Here is a 26,129-nt window from a genome sequence, read left to right on the forward strand (position 1 = left end):
AAAAGGCAGAGGAACCAGAGATCAAATTGCCAACATCCGCTGGATCATGGAAAAAGCAAGAGAGTTCCAGAAAAACATGTATTTCTGCTTTATTGACTGTGCCAAAGCCTTTGACTGTGTGGATCACAATAAACTGTGGAAAATTCTGAAAGAGATGGAATACCAGACCACTGACCTGCCTCTTGAAAAATCTGTATGCAGGTCAAGAAGCAGCAGTTAGAACTGGACATGGAACAGCAAACTGGTTCCAAATAGGGAGAAGAGTACATCAAGGTTGCATACTGTCACCGTGCTTATTTAACTTATATGCAGAGTACATCATGAGAAATGCTGGGCTGGATGAAGCACAAGCTGGAATCAAGATTGCCAAGAGACATATCAATAACCTCAGATATGCAGATGACACCACGCTTATGGCAGAAAGTGAAGAAGAACTAAAGAGCCTCAAAGAAAAAAAGAACTAAAGAGCCTCTTGATGAAGGTGAAAGAGGAGACTGAAAAAGTTGGCTTAAAACTCAACATTCAGAAAACGAAGATCATGGCATTGGGTCCCATCACTTCATGGGAAATACATGGGGAAACAGTGGCTGACTTTATTTTGGGGGGCTCCAAAATCACTGCAGATGGTGACTGAAGCCATGAAATTAAAAGATGCTTACTCCTTGGAAGGAAAGTTATGACCAACCTAGACAGCATATTAAAAAGCAGAGACATTACTTTGTCTACAAAGGTTCGTCTAGTCAAAGCTATGGTTTTTCCAGTAGTCATGTATGGATGTGAGAGTTGGACTATAAAGAAAGCTGAATGCCGAAGAATTGATGCTTTTGAACTGTGGTGTTGGAGAAGACTCTTGAAAGTCCCTTGGACTGCAAGGAGATCCAACCAGTCCTTACTAAAGGAGATCAGTCCTGAGTGTTCACTGGAAGGACTGATACTGAAGCTGAAACTCCAATCCTTTGGCCACCTGATGTGAAGAGCTGACTCATTTGAAAAGACCCTGATGCTGGGAGGGATTGGGGGCAGGAGGAGAAGGGGACGACAGAGGATGAGATGGTTGGATAGCATCACTGACTCAATGGATTTGAGTTTGAGTAAACTCCAGGAGTTGGTGATAGACAGGGAGGCCTGGCGTGCCGTGGTCCATGGGGTCGCAAAAGGTTGAGCCCGACTGAGTGACTGAACTGAACTGATCCTGACTTTGACCAAATTACCCAAACCAATGTTCATATATACCCCCAGCAATGCCAGCAACTGCTGAGAGAATAAAAGATTGAGCAACCTTCCAGGGATGCCTGTTGTTTCTGGAATGCACGGCCATTCACTGACCTCATCTTAGGATAATAATTAAGCATAATTCTATAATTGTTTTTATGAAAACATTCAAGCATTTACTTATTATGTGCCTACTCTGTGTTGAATGTTGTGTCTTTATTTTCTTATTTATATAACGGAAAAGTCCATGAATCAGCTCACTAACAAAGGTCTGGAGAAATACCAAATAACACTTAGATGGGTACTCAATTCTACAGTCCCTACAATTGGGCCCCCTACTGTCTATTCTTCTGCTTTCAAAATCTAGGCTTATTTTCAGTATGCTATTGAGGACTGTTCCCTAAGCCTAAACTAGCTTCAGTTTACTGTTCTCAACCTAGGGACACAGACTAATTCATATGTAACATTTTTAAAGCTGCTGCTCTATGGTGGACATCCCTCATAAAACCTTAATCACAATAAATTTGGTTAAATCCTTTAAAACCAGATTGCTCTAGCTTCACAGAAAGTCTGGCTGCCAGATTCAATTCCCTAGAGAGAAGGGACAGGCTCTACTCTATTATGAAACCAGCTTGCCTAATCAAATTACCTTTCAGAGAAAGAGGTCAAGGAGAATAACTGCTGTGCTATTTTCAATCCTTCCTTCCAAGAAATGACTGTGATTGACAGATGCTATTTCTTTGAGTTCCAATGGCCTACTGCCAAGATCAACTAATTGTTCCTTAGTTAAAAGAATGATACCAATCCGCCAAGCTACACAATTCCCCATTATCATAATACATAATACTTTACATTTGTAAAAGTTTTACAATTTTCAAGCTTATACACACCCACACACACAAACACACACTTTCTCTTTCTCCACACCCTCCTGGAAATGTAGAACAGATATTATCCTCATTTTAAACACTGGGAAAATGCAACAAAGACAATATATCACTTGTCCAGCGTTAGGTGTTGGATCAAGTATGTCATTCTCCTAGAGTCCTACGATTTCGTACACATTATGTATCTTTGCAATCTCTTTAGTATGTCTTATTAATTTTATTATCTGCTCCAACTTATTGAAACATTTACCAACAGAAGATAGCATGTTCAGTCGTGTTAGTACATACAGATGCGTGTCATGCAGTAGAAAAAGTGGTTTTTGGAAACTAAGATAGGTTCAAAGTCTTAGCACTTAAGGTGTAAGATTCAGGGTAAATTGATAGCTAGCCTTAATTTCTTTACCTGTAAAATCAGCATACTATCTACTTCACAAAACTTTAAGAATTAAATGAGTTAACACATGTTAAGTGCCTGATACATAAAAAGCACTTAAATGTTAATTCCTTTCCTTGTAACAGTTCTAAACAGATCACCGGCCCTTGAGAGAGTCTAACTCATCGGATTTCAGCAACCTCTAAAAGAGATGGGGATTAGGGAAACTGGAATGTTAACACTTTCCTGGCACTTCCCTCAGACATGTGGGGTTTTTTGGCTGTCAATCTAATGAACAGCTTTTAGAGATGTAGTCAAACCAATTAAGAAAATAATAGGAAAAGGCAAATGTGTCAAATAAATAACATTTATCATGGGTACACAAAGTAATTGTTCTACCAACTAAAAATATACTTGAATGGCAGCTAGAATACATCATTCAGCCATCCAATACAGAAGAGCTAAATTAATGTTACTTCAACTACAACTAACTGGTTAGATCCATACAAAAAGATATAATATGAACATTAATCTAAATACTCCTTCTCCGCTATGACCAAATAAGCCAAAGAGGATGAAGCACTTTTCACAACCAATAATTGAATTGACTATGTAATAAGTTCCTAAAAGTGAATTAACAGTCTCTCAAATGAATTTCTTAGTTTAGGATAAATCACATCTGAGTCTTATTCTCAATAACATATATAACTTCATAGTAAGCCATTTCTCTCCCTGGATTACTATATTTGGAAAAACAGTTAAACTATCACAACATTGTTAATCAGCTATATTCTAATAATAAAATAAAAAGTTAAAAACAATAAAAATAAGAAAAATAAAAATAAAGGTTAAAAAAAAAACTCCAGTAAATATTTCAGTGACTTCAACATGTTAAGTCCCTCACACATAAAAGCTAATATTTGTTGTTACTATCTTCATTATTTTTGTTTGAAGAAAGTTGGATATGTGTTGGGTTCCCTCAGATGAATTTTATTCTGTGGTCATAATCAATTCATGATTTCAACTAGAACATTTTCAAGGCTATTTTCAGACACTGATATTAGTTGAAGGGCATACATATATTTGTAAATAACTTTTATATGCTGCAGAATATTTTTCATCTCTCAGACATTGGAAATAAGTAACATATTACTTATTAAAATAAATTTAGCATTTTACTTCTTGGTTTCCTTTTCTAAAACTTCCTTTTCTTCAACCATTAAAACTGAGCTTCCCCAAAACAAAAGTTTCAAAAACAGAAAGAAAAGAATGCTACTAGAGGTCTCTGCTATATCAGTTTGAAGAAAAGTGGTTAAGCAATATGCTTCATGGGTAATGTTTCTCCAACACATTAGATCAGATGGACTTAACAGATATACATAGAACATTCCATCCAAAAATAGCAGAATACACAATCTTTTCAAGTACACATGGAACACTCACCGGGACAGATCACATGCTAAGCCCCAAAGCAAGTCTCAGAAAATCTAAAAGGACTGAAATGTCAAGCATCCTTCTGATGCTCTGAGACTACAAATCAAATACAAAAAAAAAAAAAGCTTCAGAAAACACAGATAATGTGGAGACTAAACAATATGCTTCTAAACAAACCAGTTGGTCATTGGAGAAATCAAAGGAAAAATTAAAAAACAAACACAAATGAGGCAAATGAAAAAAATTCAAAATCTATAAGACTCAGAAAAATAAGTTCTAAGAGGGAAGTTTATAGCAATAAAAACCTAACTCAGGAAATAAGAAAAATCTCAAATAAACAACCTTAACTTTCCACCTAAAAGAACTAGAGAAATAAAAACAGTGGTGGTCTAGCGGTTAGGATTCCAGACTTTCGGTGATATGGCGCTAGGTTCAATCCCTAATTGGGGAAACAGATCCTATAAGCCATATAGAAAAAGAGAAAAAGAAACAAAACCCAAAGTTAGTAGAAGGAAAGAAGTACAAAAGTCAGAGCTGAAATAAATGAAATGAGACTAAGAAAACCAATAGAAAAGATCAGTGAAACTAAGAGTTGGTTCTTGAAAAGATAAACAAACTGATAAACCTTTAGTGAGACTGATCAAGAAAAATAGAAAGTCCAAATAAAGCCTGAAGTGAAAAAGAAGTTACAACCAACACACAGAAATACAAAAGACCATGAGGGATTACTATGAATAATTATACACCAACAAAATGGACAACCTAGAAGAAATGGACAAATTTCTAGAAATATACAATCTCTCAAAACTGAATCAAGGAAGAAACAGAAAATATGAACAAACTAATTACCAGTAATGATACTGAATTGGTAATTAAAAAGAAAACAAATTCACAACTAACAAAAATCCAGGACCAAACAACTTCATAGGTAAATTCTACTAAACATTTAGAAATAGTTAACACTGTCCTTCTCAAACTATTCCCAATAATTGTAGAGCAAAGAATGCTTCTGAACTCTTTCTACAAGATCAGCATACCTTGATACCAAAACCAAAGATATCACACACAAAAAATAAAATCTCAGGCCAATATCATTGATGAGCATAGATATAAAAATCCTCAACAAAATATTAGCAAACCAAATTCAACAACACATTAAAAAGGTCATACACAATGAAAAAACAAGGTAATGTTTCTCAAACTAGAAGTCAAGTTGTAAAGCTGTGTCCCAGACAACCTATTCATAATAATACTTAACATCTTTTTATAAATAAATTATATTCAAAGTTTTCTCTATTAATGGCACTTTCATTCTCATACCACATTCAATTTTACTGAGAGGGAGAGAAAGGAGTAACATATCACCAGTCAGTAAGGAATTTTGCACAACCAACAGACTCTATTATATATATTATAGCCTTAGCTATAAAACTGCTGATTATTACAGTCCCTTTGAGTTATCTTCTTTTTCTCATGTATAAATTCATATTAATAGTATGATAGAAGCAAAGAGAGATGAAGGAACTAAGACAACTGCCTCTTCAGGGCTCAGGTAGAATGCTGCTGCTGCTGCTAAGTCACTTCATTGTGTCCGACTCTGTGCGACCCCATAGACAGCAGCCCACCAGGCTCCCCTGTCCCTGGGATTCTCCAGGCAAGAACACTGGAGTGGGTTGCCATTTCCTTCTCCAATGCAAGAACGTGAAAAGTGAAAGGGAAGTCGCTCAGTCGTGTCCAACTCTTAGCAACCCCATGGACTACAGCCTACCAGGCTCCTCTATCCATGGGATTTTCCAGACAAGAGTACTGGAGTGGGGTGCCATAGGTTGAATGCTATGAACTTGTAAGTAATAAAACAAGTTATAATTACCTGAGCAAATGGAAAGTGAGGGCAAACAAATGTTATAAGTACTGTTATCCCTAAAAATGTTTGAGATTTCCAAATTCCATAAATCTAACTTCTTATAAATAGAGAATAATAAGAACTTGTTCATGCTTATTTGCTTTAATATAAAGTAAATGAAACGACGACTTGGGGAAAAAATTAAGACTGACTTTGCTCAGTTGGTAAAGAATCTGCCTGCAATGCACAAGACTCCGGTTTGATTCCTAGATCAGGAACATCTGTTGGAGAAGGGATAGGCTACCCACTTCAGTATTCCTGGGCTTCCCTTGTGGCTCAGCTGGTAAAGAATCCGCCTGCAATGCAGGAGACATGGGTTCGATCCCTGGGTTGGGAAGGTCCTCTGGAGAAGGGAAAGACTACCCATTCCACAATTCTGGCCTGAAGAATTCCATGGAATATAAAGTCCATGGGGTCACAAAGAGTAGGCCACGACTGAATGACTTTCACTTTCACTTTCTAAGAATAAAGTTATGTTAAAAAAAAAAACACAAAAAAACTGGTTTAGCCATAATTACTTATCATTATAAAATGAGAGATTTGTTACACTAAATAATTTTACCTTATGACCATAAAATTCTTTTATGAACATCCTCCCATTCTGCAATAGTCTGCAGTTAAGTCACTAGAGGGAATTGAACAGCCCAAGCTCTGGAGAAAGAATACACAATTTGAATCCTGGCTCTAATATTCACTAGTTGTATAACCCTGGGCAAGTTACTTAATTTCTATTCTTCTATTACTTCATCTAAAAATGGAGAGGATGATAATAATCCTATCTACTTAATATGGTTTTGGTAAGAACAGTAAAGGCCAGAGAAGCCTGGTGTGCTGCAGTCCTTGGAGTCGCAGAGTTGGACACAACTTAGCGACTGTACAACAACAAGAATAAATTATACATATTCTACGCAAAAACGCTCAAACAAGTGCCTAGCAAATGGTCGGTACTTAGTTTTGCATTACTGTCCAGAAATATTTTTTTATAGAGTTTTGTAAAATAAAAGGATAAACCCATGGGGAACGTGTGCTTGATGAGGATGTATATCTTTGCCATTTATATTAAGGGAAGAAAGAATGGATGGGGCAGGGGTGGGGAGGGTGCTTTTTAAATGTTATTTATCTTATAGCAAGAGCAGTGAAAAATTATGATTTATTCCTTTGGACAAAAACTCAATGAAAAGACTCAATGGAAATAATGGAGTAAACAATTCAATGTCTTCTAACAATCAGCAATTAAATAGCATTTACTTTTTTAAAAATGCCTTTTTCTTTTACATTCACCCAGAATATTTTTCACTGTTATATTAGCTTTTCTCAGATCAAGCAGAGAAACCATATTTGACACTGTCCTCAGTCATGTCTCTAAAATGAACTCCTATTTTAAAATGCTGCTCAGAACATTCATTCATTCATTTAAACATTTACTGAAAGCCATGTGCTAGGTACCAGGGTCACAAGGATAACTAAGAATGTCCTCATCTTCAAGTTTAGTCTATTAGAGCAAATATGTAAAATTACTAGAAAAGGAATAATGTGTAATTATGACAGCAATGGATTGAAATATATTTTTAAAAACTTTAAATCCAGGCATTCATAATGATACCAAAACCAAACAAAACCAAACCAAAACTAACTGGTCACATCTGGCATATGCTAGTGAACCAATTTCTTATTCTGAAAATAGATGAATAAAAGAAAGAATCAAGCATTCATCCTGACTTTCTTACATGAACTATATAGACCCCTGGGTAATCAAATAGTAGATAAGGGAAAGTTTCTTGTTCTAGAAGTATTCCATCCAATAAATACAGAATAACAGATTAGAATATCACCATTTTGAAGCTATTAACGATTTAATGGATCTAAGCAAAGATCATTAATAGCTACTGACATCACAAAAAGAGAGATAGTACCTCCGATGGAAGTTCTTAACCACTCATGAACAAGTCTGAGCAAAGTTCTAAATTTAAGTACCAATTTACAGGAAATGCAGAGGGGAAAGGAACATGCTAAAAGTACCACAGAGATGCAATCAGCAAAATTCAGACTCAAGGAAACTCTACAAGACATATGACTCAGAAAACTCTTGTTTTTCAACAAGTAAAAATTATGAAAGAAAAGAGTAAAAATTATGAAAGAAAAGAGAAAGAAACAGACAGTCTTAAAAAGATGAATCAACTACTGTACTGTACAAATTTATTTGCATCTCAATTCAAACACACCGGGGAAAGAGTATGTATATATGATACAATCATGGAAATGCAAAACACTCACTGGGTTCTGATGCTATTAAAGAAATATTGTTAAATGTTTAAGTGTGATAATGGAATTATGGTTATTTATTCAAAGCCTTTATCTTTTAGAAGTATATGTATGTGGAAATGTTTAGAGATGATATTATAAAATGTCTAGAATTGCGTCCAATAACCTAGGTAGGAGAGTAGAGTGGATAGAGATAGTACTAAGTGAGTGATACGGTACATAGTTGACATTGTCCACTATAAAAAAATTTTTTAAAGAAACAGTAAAGATCAAAATAACGAGAGAGAGAAACTGTATGTAAAGCACTTGGTCTGTACATCACAAGTACTACTTGTAATTATTACAATGCTCAAGGATTGGATTAGATGACCTCTTGGGTACTTTTCAATTCTGAAAGTTTAAAATTCTATGACTAGATTATTTTCAAAGCTCATTCTTATCTCTCAAATTCTTCGGTGCATCCCCAGGGATATGGCTCAATTTTCTTCTCCCATTGGTTAACAATAGCACACAAAAACACTGAACAATAACAACTTTTAAAAAGCACATGAACTGGGACTGATTCCCAGTTCAGTGCTTGGGGGTTTTGGCTATACCACCCACTTAAGTTCTAGAGTCTGGATGTTATACTGCTTAATTAGTAGGTTAAACAGCCAGTTCTGACTAAAAACATGGAAATTTTGCTTTATCCAATGGTGATAACTTCTGTGCTTCTATTTTCCTACAAACAGTCTGGTAAGAGTGGTTTGGAACCTGCTGGAGATAGCAAGGCACTTTCAGGAGGTGCCTGAGATCAAAAGTATTGTGGTGATAATACTAAGATGATATTTCCCTTTTTTAGTGGAATTTTCCAGATGATACACAACATGTGGAAACATACCAGATCAAATGCAAAAGCAGATATAAAATTCAAGTTATTTTTAATGAAGTCAGATATCAAAGAGATTTGCAAAAATATTAAACAGTGCCTTTCTTCCCACTAAACGTTTGCCTGTTTTGGAAAATATAATCATTTTGCATGAAAATGTTAATTATGCTAACATGTAATGGACTGATTATTTCTAAAATAAAATATGTAAAAGTGTTTAAATTTCTCAGTTTTAAATACATAGTAACATGATATATTTATTATTACTATATTAAATAAATAAAACAAATTTAAATTCTCAGTTTTAATTCCTAACACAGTACATACTGATAGATATAAAAAGTTACATAAAAGCTCTTTGGGATCCCCATGTTTTAAGAGCATACAGGGGTCCTGAGACCAAGAAGTTTGAGAACTACTGAACTAGAACACACAGAACTCTGATCATGACTATAACTATGCCATCTTACATTACATTTTATGTTCAGTTCAGTTCAGTCACTCAGTCATGTCTGACTCTTTGCAACCCCATGGACTGCAGCACACCAGGCTTCCCTGTCTTTCACCAACTCCCAGAGCTTGCTCAAACTCATGTCCATAGAGTTGGTGATGCCATCCAATCACCTCATCCTCTGTCGTCCCCTTCTCCTCCCACCTTCAATCTTTCCCAGCATCAGGGTCTTTTCAAATGAGTCAGCTCTTCACATCAGGTGGCCAAAGGACTGGAGTTTCAGCTTCAGCATCAGTCCTTCCAATGAATATTCAGGACTGATTTTCTTTAGGATGGACTGGGTGGATCTCCTTGCAGTCCAAGGGACTCTCAAGAGTCTTCTCCAACACCACAGTTCAAAAGCATCAATTCTTCACCACTCAGCTTTTTTTATAGTCCAACTCTCTCACATCCATACGTGACTACTGGAAAAACCATAGCTTTGATTAGATGGACCTTTGTAGGCAAAGTAATGTCTCTGCTTTTTAATATGCTGTCTAGGTTGGTCATAACTTTCCTTCCAAGGAGCCAAGTGCCTTTTAATTTCATGGCTACAGTCACCATCTGCAGTGACTTTGGAGCCCATGAAAATTAAGTCTGTCACTGCTTCCACTGTTTCCCCTTGTATTTGCCATGAAGTGATGGGACCAAATGCAATGATCTTAGTTTTCTGAATGTTGAGTTTTAAGCTGACTTTTTCACTCTCCTCTTTCACCAACATCAAGAGGTTCTGTAGTTCCTCTTCACTTTCTGCCATAAGGGTGGTATCATCCGTGTATCTGAGGTTACTGATATTTCTCCTGGCAATCTTGATTCCAGCTTGTGCTTCATCCAGCCCGGCATTTCGCATGATGTACTCTGCATATAAATTAAATAAGCAGGGTGACAATATACAGCCTTGACATACTCCTTTTCCAATTTGGAACCAGTCTGTTGTTTCATGTGCAGTTCTAAATGTTGCTTCTTGACCTGCATACAGATTTCTCAGGAGGCAGGTAAGATGGTCTGGTATTCCCATCTCTTGAAGTATTTTCCAGTTTGTTGTGATCTACACAGTCAAAGGCTTTGGTGTAATCAATAAAGCAGAAGTAGATGTTTTTCTGGAATTCTCTTGCTTTTTCTATGATCCAGCGGATGTTGGCAATTTGATCTCTGGTCCCTCTGCCTTTTCTAAATCCAGCTAGAACATCTGGAAGTTCACAGTTCAACATTTTATGTTGCATAAGCTCAATTCTTTCATTTGTATCCTAAAAGAACACTGCTCTAAAATTAGTTCGTTTAATATACCTAAAATTTAAAATTCATGGGAGAGGGTATCCTAGTTTAAAGAGAGAGGATTACTGCTCACAATTATAAAAAGAAATGAAGAATTTTAATCACATGGACTCTACAAGGTCAAGAAGAACATTTCCCTTTGGAGGGAGATTAGCACTTAGTCCAAGGATCTAAATTCTTTCCTTTGTAATTTTTTTTCCTTTCCATTAAGACTTGCCAAAGTTAGAGTCCTCAATCCCAGTTCCCTGACACCATGGGAAGACTTTGGCAAAATAATCCTTCCTGGTCAGGATAGGAAAGCTGGTCATCTCAGGACACAGAGAACTGTTCATTTCTTTACCCAATGAATTCTCCATTAGGCATCTCTAAGCAGTGAACTCTGCCTAATCCTAACAAAATTTAATTCAGTTAAACAAACCTGGGTGAGCTCCTGAAGGAATGACTCAAAGAAACCGCAGATGGGAGAGAAAGAAAAGAACGCAACCTTAAACACAGCTGATGGTAGCTGTATAATACATACATATATACTTATAATACATCATAAGAAAGGCTGTGTACATAAATGTATCAAGGAGGACACAGACAGGAAAGAAAGGGAAGACTATAGCCAGAAACAGCTAATGCTGGCTATAAATACATATAAATGCAAACACCTAGAGCTGGCTGTCCCACCCTCTCATTCACCCTTAAGCAGCACTGGACTCCTCGATAACATGTCTTCTAATCTTTGATACTCCTAGGCATTCTTTATAAAAATATTGCAGGGCTTCCCTGGTATCCTTAGTGGTAAAGAGTTTGCCTGTCAAAGCAGGAGACATGGTTTCGATCCCTGATCTGGGAAGATCCCACATGCCATGGAGCAACTAAGCTCCTGCAGCACAACTACTGAGCGTGTGCACTAGAGCCCAGGAGCCACACTACTGAGGCCGTGTGCCACAGCTATGGAAGCCTGTGCGCCCTAGAGCCCGAGCCCCACAATGAGAAGCCCACACACCACAACTAGAGAGCAGCCCCCACTTGCCACAACTAGAGAAAAGCCTGTGAAGCAGCAAAGACCCAGCACAGCTAAAAAAAAAGAAAATTGTGAAAGAAAAAGAAACTTGTCCACCTTCCTAGAGCTATAATTATATAAATTGATACAATAAAAACTGCACTACTCCTGTTTGCAAAACAAACAAACAAACAAACAAACCTTCAGAAACTAACGATGTGAATTTTCTTTTTTTTTTTTTTTTGTCCATGCCACGCAGCTTCTTGTGGGATCTCAGTCCCCCGACAAGGGACTGAACCCAAGCCCTCAGCAGTAAAAGTGCTGAGTCCTAAACACTGGACTGCTAGGGAATTCCCCGAAATGTCTATTTCTTGATATACTTTACTGCTATGGCAAAAATTTATTTAAAAAAAAATTTCCATTCCTACTCCTTGTCAATTAATCAACAGTTGCATATTCAATATGGGGTGTGGGGGGAAGCAAGAGTTAAAGTGGTAACCTAGAAGAGAATTCCTCACCCCTAGAAAGGTGAGACTCACGCTGCTCCAGAACAACCACCCAAAGAGACATTCTAAGCTTTTTCTATCCCAACTAGAAGCTGAATTTTCCTATTCCTCACTTTTGTCAGATGACCCTACTTCCTCTCTGAGAAGACTGGCCAGCTCTCTCATCTCAACTTCAGAATCACTCTCTACTCAAAATCAACTCCAGCCCTTGTTTTTCTTTCATTAGGTCCACTAGAAAACAGGAAATCTTGAAAATAAATTATTCACAGTAAAACAATAATCCAAATTAAATAATTCATTAACCAGGCTGAATTACTCCATTGTAGAAAAGTTTAAACATATTTAAACAGCTTGAATATTTGGATCTCCATTTTGTTTTTTAAAGCCTCAGGATGTCTTTTTATTCTTTTCCTGGGAGGTTTCTTTTCTAAGGTCACAAGATCAAATCAGACCAGATTAGTAAACTGGTTTCAAAGTAAAAAATGACCACCTGGTGCTATTTGGAAGCTAATATGAAACAAGATAGTGATATGAGTTCAGGCCTCAAGGCCTGTAGTACACAAGTACTGCTCTATTCATAAAACCATAGAAATAAATGACGAATCGCCAGTCCAGGTTCGATGCATGATACAGGATGCTCGGGGCTGGTGCACTGGGATAACCCAGAGGGATAGTACAGGGAGGGAGGTGGGAGGGGGGTTCAGGATAGGGAACACGTGTACACCCGTGGCAGATTCATGTTGATGTATGGCAAAACCAATACAGTATTGTAAAGTAATTAGTCTCCAATTAAAATAAATAAATTTATATTTAAAAAAAATAAAAAATAAAAATAACCAGTGAATGCTAGTAGAATCAAAGCAAAAGGAATTACCTGAAGAACACCCAAAATATAAAGCTTTAGTCTCCCGAAATGTTTGATAAATTAAAGTTTAACCCAAGTCTGGCAGTCTCTAATCACTACCTTACCTCTGACAAATATACTTGTTTGGCTTATATATTTATCACAATACATTTTAAGTATATTGAGCTATAAAAAATAGGGGACTTCTATTTCCTGCCAATATGGGGTAACATGTAAAGGACTGACCTATCTGCCTCAAAGAACAAACAAAAGAACAAAAATATACCACGAAATGTTTTAAAGACACTGCTCATCACACAATGAACAAAGGACAGTGATGCCTGAGAGACAAGCAAGGTGAGTTCTAGGAATGCCTCAACTTACTTCCTTGAGACTATTTTCAGGTCCTAGTCAGGGAGCCCAGCAGAATAACTTAGTTGAGGAGATGAAGTTGAGACTTAGCAGGACAGAGTGCTGGAAAAGAGAGGGCTGTAGACAGAGAATACTCTGGAGACAAGTGTTCAGAATCTCCTTACGTATTCAGATGAGTGGAAAACCCCATAATTTATAGAGTACTGGGTAGAGAATAATTACCCTAGAGGGAAAACTGCTCTGGCTCTACCTAACAAATCTTAAAAGCAAGACCAGAAAGGATCAAACTATCAATGACTGTGATACAAAACAAAGATAAAGACTCAGTACTCAACAAGGTAAAATTCACATGTTTGAAACATAAGAGGGGGCTTCCCAGGTGGCGCTAGTGGTAAAGAAAAGAATCTGGTTGCCAATGGAAGAGACACAAGAGACTAGGGTTTGAAACCTGGGCTGGGAAGATCCCTGGAAGAGAAAATGGCAACCCACTCAATATTCTTGCTGGGAAGATCCCTGGAAGAGAAAATGGCAACCCACTCTAATATTCTTGCTGGGAAAATCCCATGGGCAGAGGACCTTGATGGGCTACAGTCCATGGGGTCACAAAAAGTCAGACACAACTGAGCACAGCATAGTAGAACCTGAGCAAGTTTGGTGGTGGTGGTTTAGTTGCTAAGTCATATCCAACTCTTGCGACCCCATGCTATAACCCGCCAGACTCCTCTGTCTATGGGATTTCCAGGCAATACTGGAGTAGGTTGCCATTTCCTTCTCCAGGGCTAAGGAAGCTTACCAGACATGTAAAGAATCAGGAAGATATGACCTATAAAATGAGAAAAATTGGAATTTCCTTTGCAGTTCAATGGTTAAGACTCTGCATTTCCACTGAAGGGGGTGTGAGTTCAATCCCTGGTCTAGGAACTAAGATCCCTGAATGCAAAAAAAAAAAAAAAAAAAAAAAGGAGAAAAATCAATCAGCTGAAACCAGCACAGAAGTGACACAAATGTTAGAATTATTAATAGCAGACAAGGGGATTAAAACAGTTATTATACCTGTATTCTATACTCAAAAAAACTATGTAGAAATATGAGAGAGATTTTTTAAAGGTCTACATCAAACTTCCAGTGATAGAAACTATGCGATGAAAAACTCACAGGATAGAATTAACCAAAGATGTGACAAAACCAAATTAAGAGATGTGTGAACTTGAAGGCACAACAAAAGAAACTATCCAAATGAACCGGAGAGGAAAAAAGGGTGAAAAAGACCATCAGTGAGTATAACCCTTTAAGCAGCTTACTATACATGTAATTTGAATTCCCTGAAGGAGATGGAAAAAGGACAGAAAAATCTTTTTAAAATAATAATGGCCAAAGTTTTCAAATTTGATAAAAACAATATATCTATAGGTCCAAGATGCTCAATGGACCCCAAGAATGAGAACACAAGGACAACTAAATCAGTAACATATTAATCAAATTGTCCAAACCACTGGTAAAAAACCAATCTTAAAAAGCAGTCAGAAAAAGAGAGAAACAAAGACAAGGATGGCAAAAGATTTCTCATCAGAAACAGCGCAAGTCAATAGTGAAGAAACAGCTTTAAAGAAAAAAAGAAAACTGTCAACCTTCAATTCCACAGTCAGCAAAAAATATCTTTCAAAAATGGTGAAATAAAAACATTTTCTGATACACAAAAGAATTACTTAACAGTAGGGCACACTAGAAGAAATGGTAAAACATACCCTTTAAGTAGAAAGACTATACCAGGTGAAAATTTCAATCTGCACAAAGAAATGAAGGGTATCAGAAAGAATAACACATGGATATTTTATGAAATTTTTTATTATTATTTAGATCTCTTTCTAAGATAGTTTGTTATTGATAGAAAAATAATCTTAAGACGGCATGGAGTTCATAAGGAGAAAATCTATGACAAAAATTGCATAAAGGCTGAGAGGGAAGAAAGGGAGTTTATCTTCTATTGTATAAGAACCATTGTAAACTTTAACTTTTTTAGTTTGTTGTAAACTTTTTATACTGTAGGGGAGAACACAAGGAAAACATCATTTAAAGGCAAACTGTGATAAGATGAAGACGTATACCGTAAGTCAAATTTTAAACAACTATTAGAACAAAAAAAGAATGATAAAAAATAATTCAGTTCAGTTCAGTTACTCAGTTGTGTCCGACTCTTTGCGACCCCATGAATCACAGCACGCCAGGCCTCCCTGTCCATCTCCCAACTCCAACTCCAACTCCTGGAGTTCACTCAAACTCACGTCCATCGAGTCAGTGATGCCATCCAGCCATCTCATCCTCTGTCATCCCCTTCTCCTCCTGCCCCAATCCCTCCCAGCATCAGAGTCTTTTCCAATGAGTCAACTCTTCGCATGAGGTGGCCAAAGTACTGGAGTTTCAGCTTTAGCATCATTCCTTCCAAAGAAATCCCAGGGCTGATCTCCTTCAGAATGGACTGGTTGGATCTCCTTGCAGTCCAAGGGACTCTCAAGAGTCTTCTCCAACACCACAGTTCAAAAGCATCAATTCTTCGGCGCTCAGCCTTCTTCACAGTCCAACTCTCACATCCATACATGACCACAGGAAAAACCATAGCCTTGACTAGACGGACCTTTGTTGGCAAAGTAATGTCTCTGCTTTTGAATATGCTATCTAGGTTGGACATAACTTTCCTTCCAAGGAGTAAGCATCTTTTAATTTCATGGCTGCAGTCACCATCTGCAGTGATTTTGGAGCCCCCCAAAATAAAGTCTGACACTGTTTCCACTGTTTCCCCATCTATTTCCCATGAAGTGATGGAACTGGATGCCATGATCTTCGTTTTCTGAATGTTGAGCTTTAAGCCAACTTTTTCACTCTCCTCTTTCACTTTCATTAAGAGGCTTTTTAGTTCCTCTTCACTTTCTGCCATAAGGGTGGTGTCATCTGCATATCTGAGGTTATTGATATTTCTCCTGGCAATCTTGATTCCAGCTTGTGTTTCTTCCAGTTCAACATTTCTCATGATGTACTCTGCATATAAGTTAAATAAGCAGGGTGACAGTATACAGCCTTTTCCTATTTGGAACCAGTCTGTTGTTCCATGTCCAGTTCTAACTGTTGCTTCCTGAAAATAATTAATTAATGCAAAATACGACAGAAAGAAAAAAATGGAACTAGAACAGATGAGACATATAGAAAACAAACAGCAAGATAGTAGATTTAAATCTAACCATATCAAAAATGAGTTTAAACATAAGTGGTTCAAAACAGTCAACTGAAAAACAGACTGCCTGGATAAATGTATATGGACGGCTGAGCCCCTTTGTTGTTCATCTGAAACTATCACAGCATTGTTAATCAGCTGTACCCCAGTACAAAATAAAAAGCTTAAAAAAAAAGCCAAAAAAACAGACTGTCAAATTAATTAAAGCAAATCCAACTGTATGCTATATACACTTACTGTGCTTAGTCACTCAGATGTGTCCGACTCTTTGCGACCCCATAGACTGTAGTCTGCCAGGCTACTTTGTCCACGGGGATTCTCCAGGCAAGAATACTGGAGTGGAAAGCCTATCCCTTCTCCAGGGGATTTTCTGACCCAGGAATCGAGCTGGGGTCTCCTGCATTGCAGGTGTATTCTTTACCAGCTGAGCTACCAGGGAAGCCCCACATACACTTAGAATGGCTAAAAATAAAGACTTCTGATACCAAATGTTGACAAGAATGTGGAGGAACTCAAAACACTGCCAGTGAAACTATAAAATGGCAAAGCCACTTCGCAGTTTCTTAATCATACATTAATATGATCCAACTATTACACTCCTAGATATTTAACAAAGAGGAATGAAAGCATATGTCTACAAATACTTCTACACAGATGTTCACAGAAGCATATTTATAATCACCCCAAGCTGGAACTATCCCAAGTGTCTGTCAACAAATGAAAAACAAAGCTAAAGCTTTTCTAGCGATACAATGGAATACTACTAGGCAATAAAAAGGAACGAGCTTCTGACCACTAACAGTATGAATAAATTCCAAAACAATAATGCTAAGAGAATGAAGTATAATATCCCCCACCCTCACAAAAGATTGTATGGTTACATTTAATAAAATTCTAGAAAATGCAAACTTATCTATTATAACATAAAGCAGATCACTGATTGCCTAGAGATGAGGTGAGGTAGTAGGAAGGAGTGACTTGAGAAGTGATATATTCTTTAACTTAATATATTCTTTAACTTAATTGTGATAACAGTTTCATGGTTGAATACCAATGTCAAAACTTTCCAAGCTGTATACTTTTTAAGTATGTTCAGTATTGTTTGTCAATTATACTTCTATAAAACTATAAAAAAATTTCATATGTGTCTCTTTTCTAGTAGGTAGATATTTATTTATAATTCAATATGTCTAATGAATATAGATTTATTCAGGTTTTTATTTCTTCCAGAGTCAGTTTTGGTAAGTTAGTTTTATTTCTAATTTCTATTATTATTTCTTCTTTGATATGAGTTATTCAAGGCATGCATTTAAATTTCCAAATAAAATTACTTTGATCATCTTTTGGTTTAATTTCAATAGCAACTGGAGTAAGAGACCATAGTCTGCATAATATCATTCACTGGTTTTGTTGAGACTTACTTTACAAATTCAGTATGTGTTCAGTTTTTTTTAAAGTTACTTAAAAAGAAAGTATATTTTCATGTATTAGATGCAGGGCTCTGCAGAGGCCCACCAAATCTAACTTATTGTTTTTCAACTCTTCTCAAATTTGTCAGTTTGACCAATTATTGAAAAAGATGTTCTTTATAGATCCATATTTTTCTTATAATTTCTGTAATTTTCTTCCTATATTCATTCTTTCTATATATTTAATATTCTATCTCTATTCTACCTATATAAATTTTGAGGCCATACTATTGAATGCATACTAATTTGGAGTTAGAATAGCCTCCTTGTAATATTTTATGATGATTTTTAACTATAATAATAATTTTTACCTTCAAGTTAATTTTGCCTACTATTACCCTGCTGTATTAGCTTTCTTTTAGAAAATGTTTTTCTATACCTTTACTTCCAATCTTTCTGATTCCTTATATTTTATTAAGCATGCCTCCTATAAACTGCATAGAGATGGATTATTTTCTATTTAATCTGACAATGTTTAAATCATCTATTACTGCATTAAAAAAAAAGAAAACTTCTCCCAAACAATGGTAAATGATGATTATTTATTATGATTCTGTAGGCCAGAAATTCTAGTAGGGCACAGCAGAGACAAAGTGTCTCTGATCCACAATGCCTGGAACCTCAGATGGGATGGATGATTTGAATGGATGAAGATGGCTGGGATATCTCAAGAGGAGCTATTTGACTGGGACCTCAGTTCTTCTCTCCAGGTGATGTTTGCTAGGACTGGACTGTCCAATATGATTCCTTCACACACTCACACGACTGACAGTTAGTTGATGCTGGTTGTTTGCTGGTAGCTCATTGGGGCTATGAACCAGTGCCTACACATGTCCTCTCCACTTGACCTGGGCTTCTCATAGCATGGTGGCTGGTTCTGAGAGCAAGCATTCCAAGAGGCATACAAAGGCAGAAGCTGCTCACCTTCTTATGACCTAGTCTTGGAAGTCCCATTCAATTGGTCACACAAACCACTAAGGCCATCCCAGATTGAAGAGGAGGAGAGAAATAGACTTCACCTCTGAATGGCAAGAAGGGAAGAGATTGATGACAGCCACTTTGGAGACAAAGTTACCACAAACCACCCTCTGGCCCCAACAAATCCCTCCCACATGCAAAATACACTCACCCTCTCCTAAGACCTCCAAAAGTCTCATCTGATTATGGCATCAGCTTGATGTCCAGAATCTTGATATCTAATTCAGGTCCAGGTGTGATTGAGGTTCCTCAGATGCAGTTCCTCAGGTACAGCTACTGGAGTATTATTCCTCTTGATCTGAATAAAGAGACAAATTATCTGCTCCCACACACCCAACATATAATCGCACAATAGTGAGACTGACTTAGGAAAACCACAACAGACACTCTCATTCAAAATATGAAGAAGGAACAGGAGATATATAGCAGTTATTTTTTTTCCACAGCAATTGTGAAATTTAATCAAATATCACCAGTTTCTTGGTTACAGCCCAGTCTTATTCCCTGAGAGCGATTCTTCAAAATTTGGCTCCACCCTGAGTCATCCTTCCTTTTACATAAGAGATGGTTAATATCTGCAGTGGAGTAGCCTTCTTAGCCTGCTTCCTGCCTGCAGATGGCTGGGAAGTTCAAAGACCTATTTTCATTTTTTATTGTCTCTGCTCCTTTTACTTCATGCTGAAGTTGCTATAATCAGTACACACAGTCTATTAAAAACCCTTGCAGATTTCCTATGATTCTTATAGGGATTTCACTTCAACAGACAGAGCTATACTCATTTTCTCTATTTTAATTTTTATGTGAGACTACTGTAAGAAAATACCCTTAAAATTCTTAGAAGCCCTATTGTTTAATAAAGAGAATCTAGGATGTATTCCCTTTAGATCTTTAGACTTTTTTTTTTTTTTGGTAACTGAAAAGTTCTATGAGGCACTGCTTTAAATCTTTCAGAAGTCTTATTAACAAAGGGATTTACAGTTGCATCCTTGAGATCTTTACTTTGAGGTGATGTTTTATTGGCACATTGTTTAATTTAATCTTTGCTCTGAAGCCATTTCCTTAGAAATCATTGGCTATCTGGAGCAACTAGGGATAAGAAAAAGTTTTATTTCCTAATATAACAGAGCTTGGGTTAGAAATATTTTCCCTCTAAATTCTGCTTGAAAACTGAATAGTTCATTTTTTAGCTCATTCATCTCTGTATTTTCACCTTATCATGAGAAGTTAGGTAACACTTTTCAACCTTCTATCTAGAAAACTTCTTAGATAAAATGAATATATTAAATACATTTTCTATCTTTCATGTGCCCACACGTGTCAGTGTTAATAAACCTTGTACCACCATCACCACATAACAAAGTTTCCTTTTTATCCAGCCTCTAGTAATACTTTTTTGTTTTTCAAAACTTCACCAATAGTCTCCTCAAGGTCCCTCCAGCCTCTGCCCACTGCCAAGTCCCAAAGCCAATCCATATTTTAGATTATAACAGCACTTCACTTCTAGGTACTGAATTCTATTTCAATTATCTATTGTTATAAACAAACTACCCCAAAGTCTACTGGCATAGAACTACAACCATTTTATTATGTTCATAATTCTGAGGGTCAGGAATTCAGACAAGGTACAGTAGGAAGGGCTTATGTCTGCTCTGTGACCTCTGGGACCTCAGGTACGGTGACTCTAATGGCTGACGATGATGAATAGACTAGGTCCATATGCCTGGCATCCGGGTTTTTCTCCATAGGATGTCTGCTGGATCTAGAATATCCAAGATGATTCCTTAACTCACTCACATGGCTAGTAGTTGATGCTGGCAGTTGGCTGGGAACTCAGTTGGGCCTCTCCATCTGGCTTGGGCTTCTCACAGCACGACAGCTAGGTCCCCAGAATGAATATTCCATGGGAGAACACTCAAAAAAAGAATGTCCAAAAAGGCTAGATAGAAGCAGCAAAATTTCTCAGGCCCTAGCCCTGAAAGTCCCAGGATGTCACTTCTGGCATATTCTATTGCTTAAGCAAATTACAAAAGCCAGCCCAGATTCAAGATGAATGGAGGAAAAAACTCGACCTGTAGGTGGGAGGATGGGACACATGTCAACCATCTTGGAAACATGATAGAACAGACAATCTGTCTTTTAACGGGTAAGTGTAATTCATATACTTTAGTATGATTACTGATGCATTTGAACTTATTTCTACCACCTTTTACTGTGCTTTTAATTTATCCTATCTTTTCTATGATATTTATTACATTTTTGATTCCTGCTTTCTTTTAGATTGAACAAGTGTATAAATAAATCATAAGCTCAATAAATTATCACAAGTGAGACAATCACGTAACAACCACAAGGTCAAGAAATGTAATGTTATTGGCACTCCAGAAACCTCCCTCTTGCCCCCTCCCTAATCACTAACCCCTCCCTCTTCCTCAAAGACTGATTCATGACTTCTAATATACGTTAGGGTTTTTAGCTGTATATGATTAAAATCATACAGTATGTACTCTTTGTCTGCCTTCCCTCATTCAGCATTATCATTATTCAAACATGATCTTATACATGCCAGCAATTTATTCATTTCCATTGCTTTACAGTATTCCATTGCATGAATATACAATCTATCCATTCTACCACTAACATTGTCCATTGAGTTTTAAATTTCAACAACTGTATTTTTTAAAGTTCCACTTTTCAAAAAAAAAAAAAAAATCTGTAGGACACCTTTAGCTATGGGAATCCTGTGTGGCCTACACTGAAGATATTCCTATAAAGAAGTTTTATATTTGCTTCATCCTGATATATGGGACCATCACTAATTTAGGACTACTTTATACATTAATTTCTCAGCTTTGGGTTCCCCAAACTGTAGAGAAAAAGGGACACCCTAAACCAAGGTTACAACAGAAGTTCATGGTAACTAATTCTCAGAGCTCACACAGTGTGGATGAACTTCCTTGACATCTATATCACTGGAGAAGATGTTTTTTTTCTATATCAACTTTTCAACAATATAGCAAACTTTTGAGGAACTAGCTTTACGGAGGGAAGTAGCAAAGTCCCTTTTTCCTGTATGGCCGTTAAAACTGAAACCTTTTATTTACCTACGGCAGCCATAACTTTAGCATATGTACCTACAACTTTGGTTTTAAATGCCCTCTTCACTTTTCCCACTGAGGATTTTCTTTCTTTCTTTCTTTTTTTTTACAACCTCAGCTACTGGATTTAAAATAACATTTATTAAATTCAATCTGACACTTGACTAGGAATCTTTACTATTCTTTTTGTCTTCTGTCAAATGTAAAACATATGACAGGGAAAACAAAAACAAAGGCAACAGGAAGCAAAATTCAAAAAGATAAAAAAGAAAAAAAAATCTGCCTTTTATCACAAACAGGACAGAGCATTCACAGATCCAAGATTATTTGCACTAAGAAGATTCTAACTAAAGGAATATATAAAAAAATAAAGGAATGTATGTACATACTACCCTATCCGAATCTCTTTGTGCTCTAGTGGTTAATGGAAGAGGATACCATTCAAGCAGGCATACCAAGGCAGTTCTAGACACAACTGACATTACATTTGGAAGGCAAAATCCTTTAATCAGGGTAATCCAGATTATACACTGAGGAAAGGTCTAAGGGAAATGAAAAATGAACTGTTAAGATATACCTAGCAGTCTCCTAATGAGCTTCATCTTTTTTTCAGTAAACTACTGACTTCTACCAAGTACTGTATAATTTATTCTGCAGGAATAAAGAGGACCTGAGTAAAACACTTTTCATCAGTAGTATGAGTAAAAACACTATTCAGCTAGAAAGTGAATAGTCAGGGGAGAAAATGGAAGTAAGCAACAGTAAATGAAATTCAGACACCAGGACAATTATCCACAAAATATATCTTTTAATATCCATTAAAAAATCCATGTAATCTACAAATTATTTATTTGCTATATACAATGTACAAAGCATTGTATTAAATGACAGAATACAAATATAAATTAAGAATCAAGTCAATTTATCACACAAGATAGAGCTATAAATATCATAAACTTTAAAGTGACCTCTAATGACCAACCTAGATAGCATATTAAAAAGCAGAGACATTACTTTGCCAACAAAGGTCTGTCTAGTCAAGGCTATGGTTTTTCCAGTGGTCATGTATGGATGTGAGAGTTGGATTGTGAAGAAAGCTGAGCACTGAAGAACTGATGCTTTTGAACTGTGGTGTTGGAGAAGATTCTTGAGAGTCCCTTGGACTGCAAGGAGATCCAACCAGTCCATTCTAACGGAGATCAGCCCTGGGTGTTCTTTGGAAGGAATGATGCTAAAGCTGAAACTCCAGTACTTTGGCCACCTCGTGCGAAGAGTTGACTCATTGGAAAAGACTCTGATGCTGGGAGGGATTGGGGGCAGGAGGAGGGGACGACAGAGGATGAGATGGCTGGATGGCATCACTGACTCGATGGACGTGAGTTTAAGTGAACTCTGGGAGTTGGTGATGGACAGGGAGGCCTGGTGTGCTGTGATTCATGGGGTCGCAAAGAGTCGGACACGACTGAGCGACTGAACTGAACTGAATATGGGACACAAATACTGTAAGTATACTACACATTGTAAGTATTTCACTTATATGAAATGTCCAGAACTGAAAAATCTATAGACGTAGAAAATAGATTAATGGTTGCCTGGAGATGGCATGGTGGTGTACTGGGAGGAGCAGGGAATAACTACTATGAGGTTTCTTTTGGGGATACAGAAAATGTTCTAAAAGTAGACTATGGTGATTGGTCACACAACTCTGTAAATATACAAAACCACTCAGCTGTATACTTTAAGTGAATGAACTTCATAGTATAAAATTTTACTTCAATAAAGTTATTAAAAAGGAGGGGTCTATTTATATCCCAAAAGCTAGAACATCCTACTAAAAGAGAAACTCAGAACATGAAGCAATATTCAAGCTCTTTTTTATGTTTGTTCTATTTAAACAAATGAAAGACTGAAGCCCAGCATTAACGTTGTCTCTAAAGAAGCATAAATTCTACCAAAACTCCCTAATGCCTCCTTCAAAATTATACCATTTTCCCTCCTTTAGCATGAAGAACTTCCCAACCTGAACCCCATGCAGTGTAAGTACAGAATCTTACCCACTGGACTGCCTGGGAAGTCCCTAAAGTTACAGTTTTTTAATATATAGATCTTTCTACGTGGTTATATCATAAATACTCTGGTCAAGCTGAATTTCTTTAGGGTCAAGCTGATGTAAAAAAAGATCCTCAAGATAGCATGCTGCTGCTGCTGCTAAGTTGCTTCAGTCATGTCCGACTGTGCGACCCCATAGACAGCATCCCACCAGGCTCCCCCGTCCCTGGGATTCTCCAGGCAAGAACACTGGAGTGGGTTGCCATTTCCTTCTCCAATGCATGAAAGGGAAAAGTGAAAGGGAAGTCGCTCAGTTGTGTCCGACCCTCAGCAACCCCATGAACTGCAGCCCACCAGGCTCCTCCGTCCATGGGATTTTCCAGGCAAGAGTACTGGAGTGGGGTGCCATTGCCTTCTCCAATGTATTATCTACTACCATTCAAATCTAATAAGGCTAAAGTGAACCAAACTGGAGGGCGCACACACATACACACACACTCTCTCTCTCCATCCCTCCTTCCTTCCCTCTAAACTAAATTGATATTTTAAATTAAATTGATATTTTCTGTTCATGTTACTATATAACCCATTTTTTTTCCACTTAAAACTTAATGATCATTTCCCTTTCTTATTAAGTAAGCTTGTTCACAGTTTCTGTTGGCTGAATATTATTACACAGGCTCAGATAGTAAAGAATTCGCCTCCAATGCAGGAAACTTGGGTTCGATACCTGGGTTGGGAAGATCCTCTGGAAAAGGGAATGGCTACCCACTCCAGTATTCTTGTCTGGAGAAACCCATGGACAGAGGAGTGTAGCAGGCTACATTCCATGGGGTCTCAAAGAGCAAGACATGACTGAGCAACTAAGCACATACCATATTTTACCATATCTTCACAACATAAATAATATATTCATGCTGTGCATGTTTGCATGCTCAGTCACTTCAGTCATGTCCAACTCTATGCAACCCATGGACCACCAGGCTCCTCTGTCCATGGGATTCTCCAGGCAAGAATACTGGAGTGGGTTGTCATGCCCTTCTCCAAGGGATCTGCCTGACCCAGGAATCGAACTGGTGTTTCCTGCGTCTCCTGAATAGTGGGTGGATTCTTTACCCACTGAGACACCTGTGAAGCCACCCAGATAACATAATGGACATATTTTTTATTAGGGTAACTCTATCTAGATATATCACTCATTATCACTGAGTAAATGATACATTCTACTTCTGAACAGAAGCTTTCAGAGAAATGCATGGTTCTATCAAGTCTCATTTTCCTCCACCACAAGGGCAACATCTCAGATAAGAGCTGTATCTCTAGCCTTGGTTCTGGAACAGAGCCACATGACAGATATGCAATGTGAGCAAATAATAATCTCTTGCTATTATAAGCCACTGAGTGGGGAATTATTTGTTGCCACAACCTAACCTAGCCTAAACTGATTTATATAGTATACTATACTAAATATACTCGGAGAAGGCAATGGCAACCCACTCCAGTACTCTCGCCTGGGAAATCCCATGGACTGAGGAGCCTGGTAGGCTACAGTCCATGGGGTCGCGAGGAGTCAGACACGACTGAGCAACTTCACTTTCACTTTTCACTTTCATTCACTGGAGAAGGAAATGGCAACCCACTCCAGTGTTCTTGCCTGGAGAATCCCAGGGACAGGGGAGCCCGGTGGGCTGCCGTTTATGGGGTCGCACAGAGTCGGACATAACTGACATGACTTAGCAGCAGCATACTATATACTATATCACAAGAAAGGACTCTGACCTGGTTTTGAAGATATACTGTGCTTAAAACCCTTTAAGGACACTCATGTGCCTACCAGAGTCAAAATTCCAGCCTAGTTATCAAGGCCCTTTCCGATATGGTCCTGCTTGTCTCTC

General features: G+C 37.4%; 1 protein-coding gene across 3 annotated transcripts in view; it reads right to left on the reverse strand.

Annotated features, from left to right (window-relative positions):
* Nucleotides 1-26,129, reverse strand: part of AHCYL2 (adenosylhomocysteinase like 2) — a 190,236-nt gene that overhangs the window by 115,820 nt on the left and 48,287 nt on the right. Inside the window, exon 2 of one of the 3 annotated variants that reach the window (XM_086395725.1) lies at nt 19,242-19,388. The exons of the other annotated variants lie outside the window; for them this stretch is intronic. The gene's annotated coding sequence lies outside the window, so the exon portion shown is untranslated. The remainder of the gene's footprint in view (nt 1-19,241; nt 19,389-26,129) is intronic. 3 annotated transcript variants of the gene reach the window in all.

The sequence above is a fragment of the Bos grunniens genome, chromosome 4 (assembly GCF_055505025.1).
Source record: "Bos grunniens cultivar Pamir isolate PY7600 chromosome 4, Bosgru_T2T1.0, whole genome shotgun sequence".
Lineage (NCBI taxonomy): Eukaryota > Metazoa > Chordata > Mammalia > Artiodactyla > Bovidae > Bos > Bos grunniens.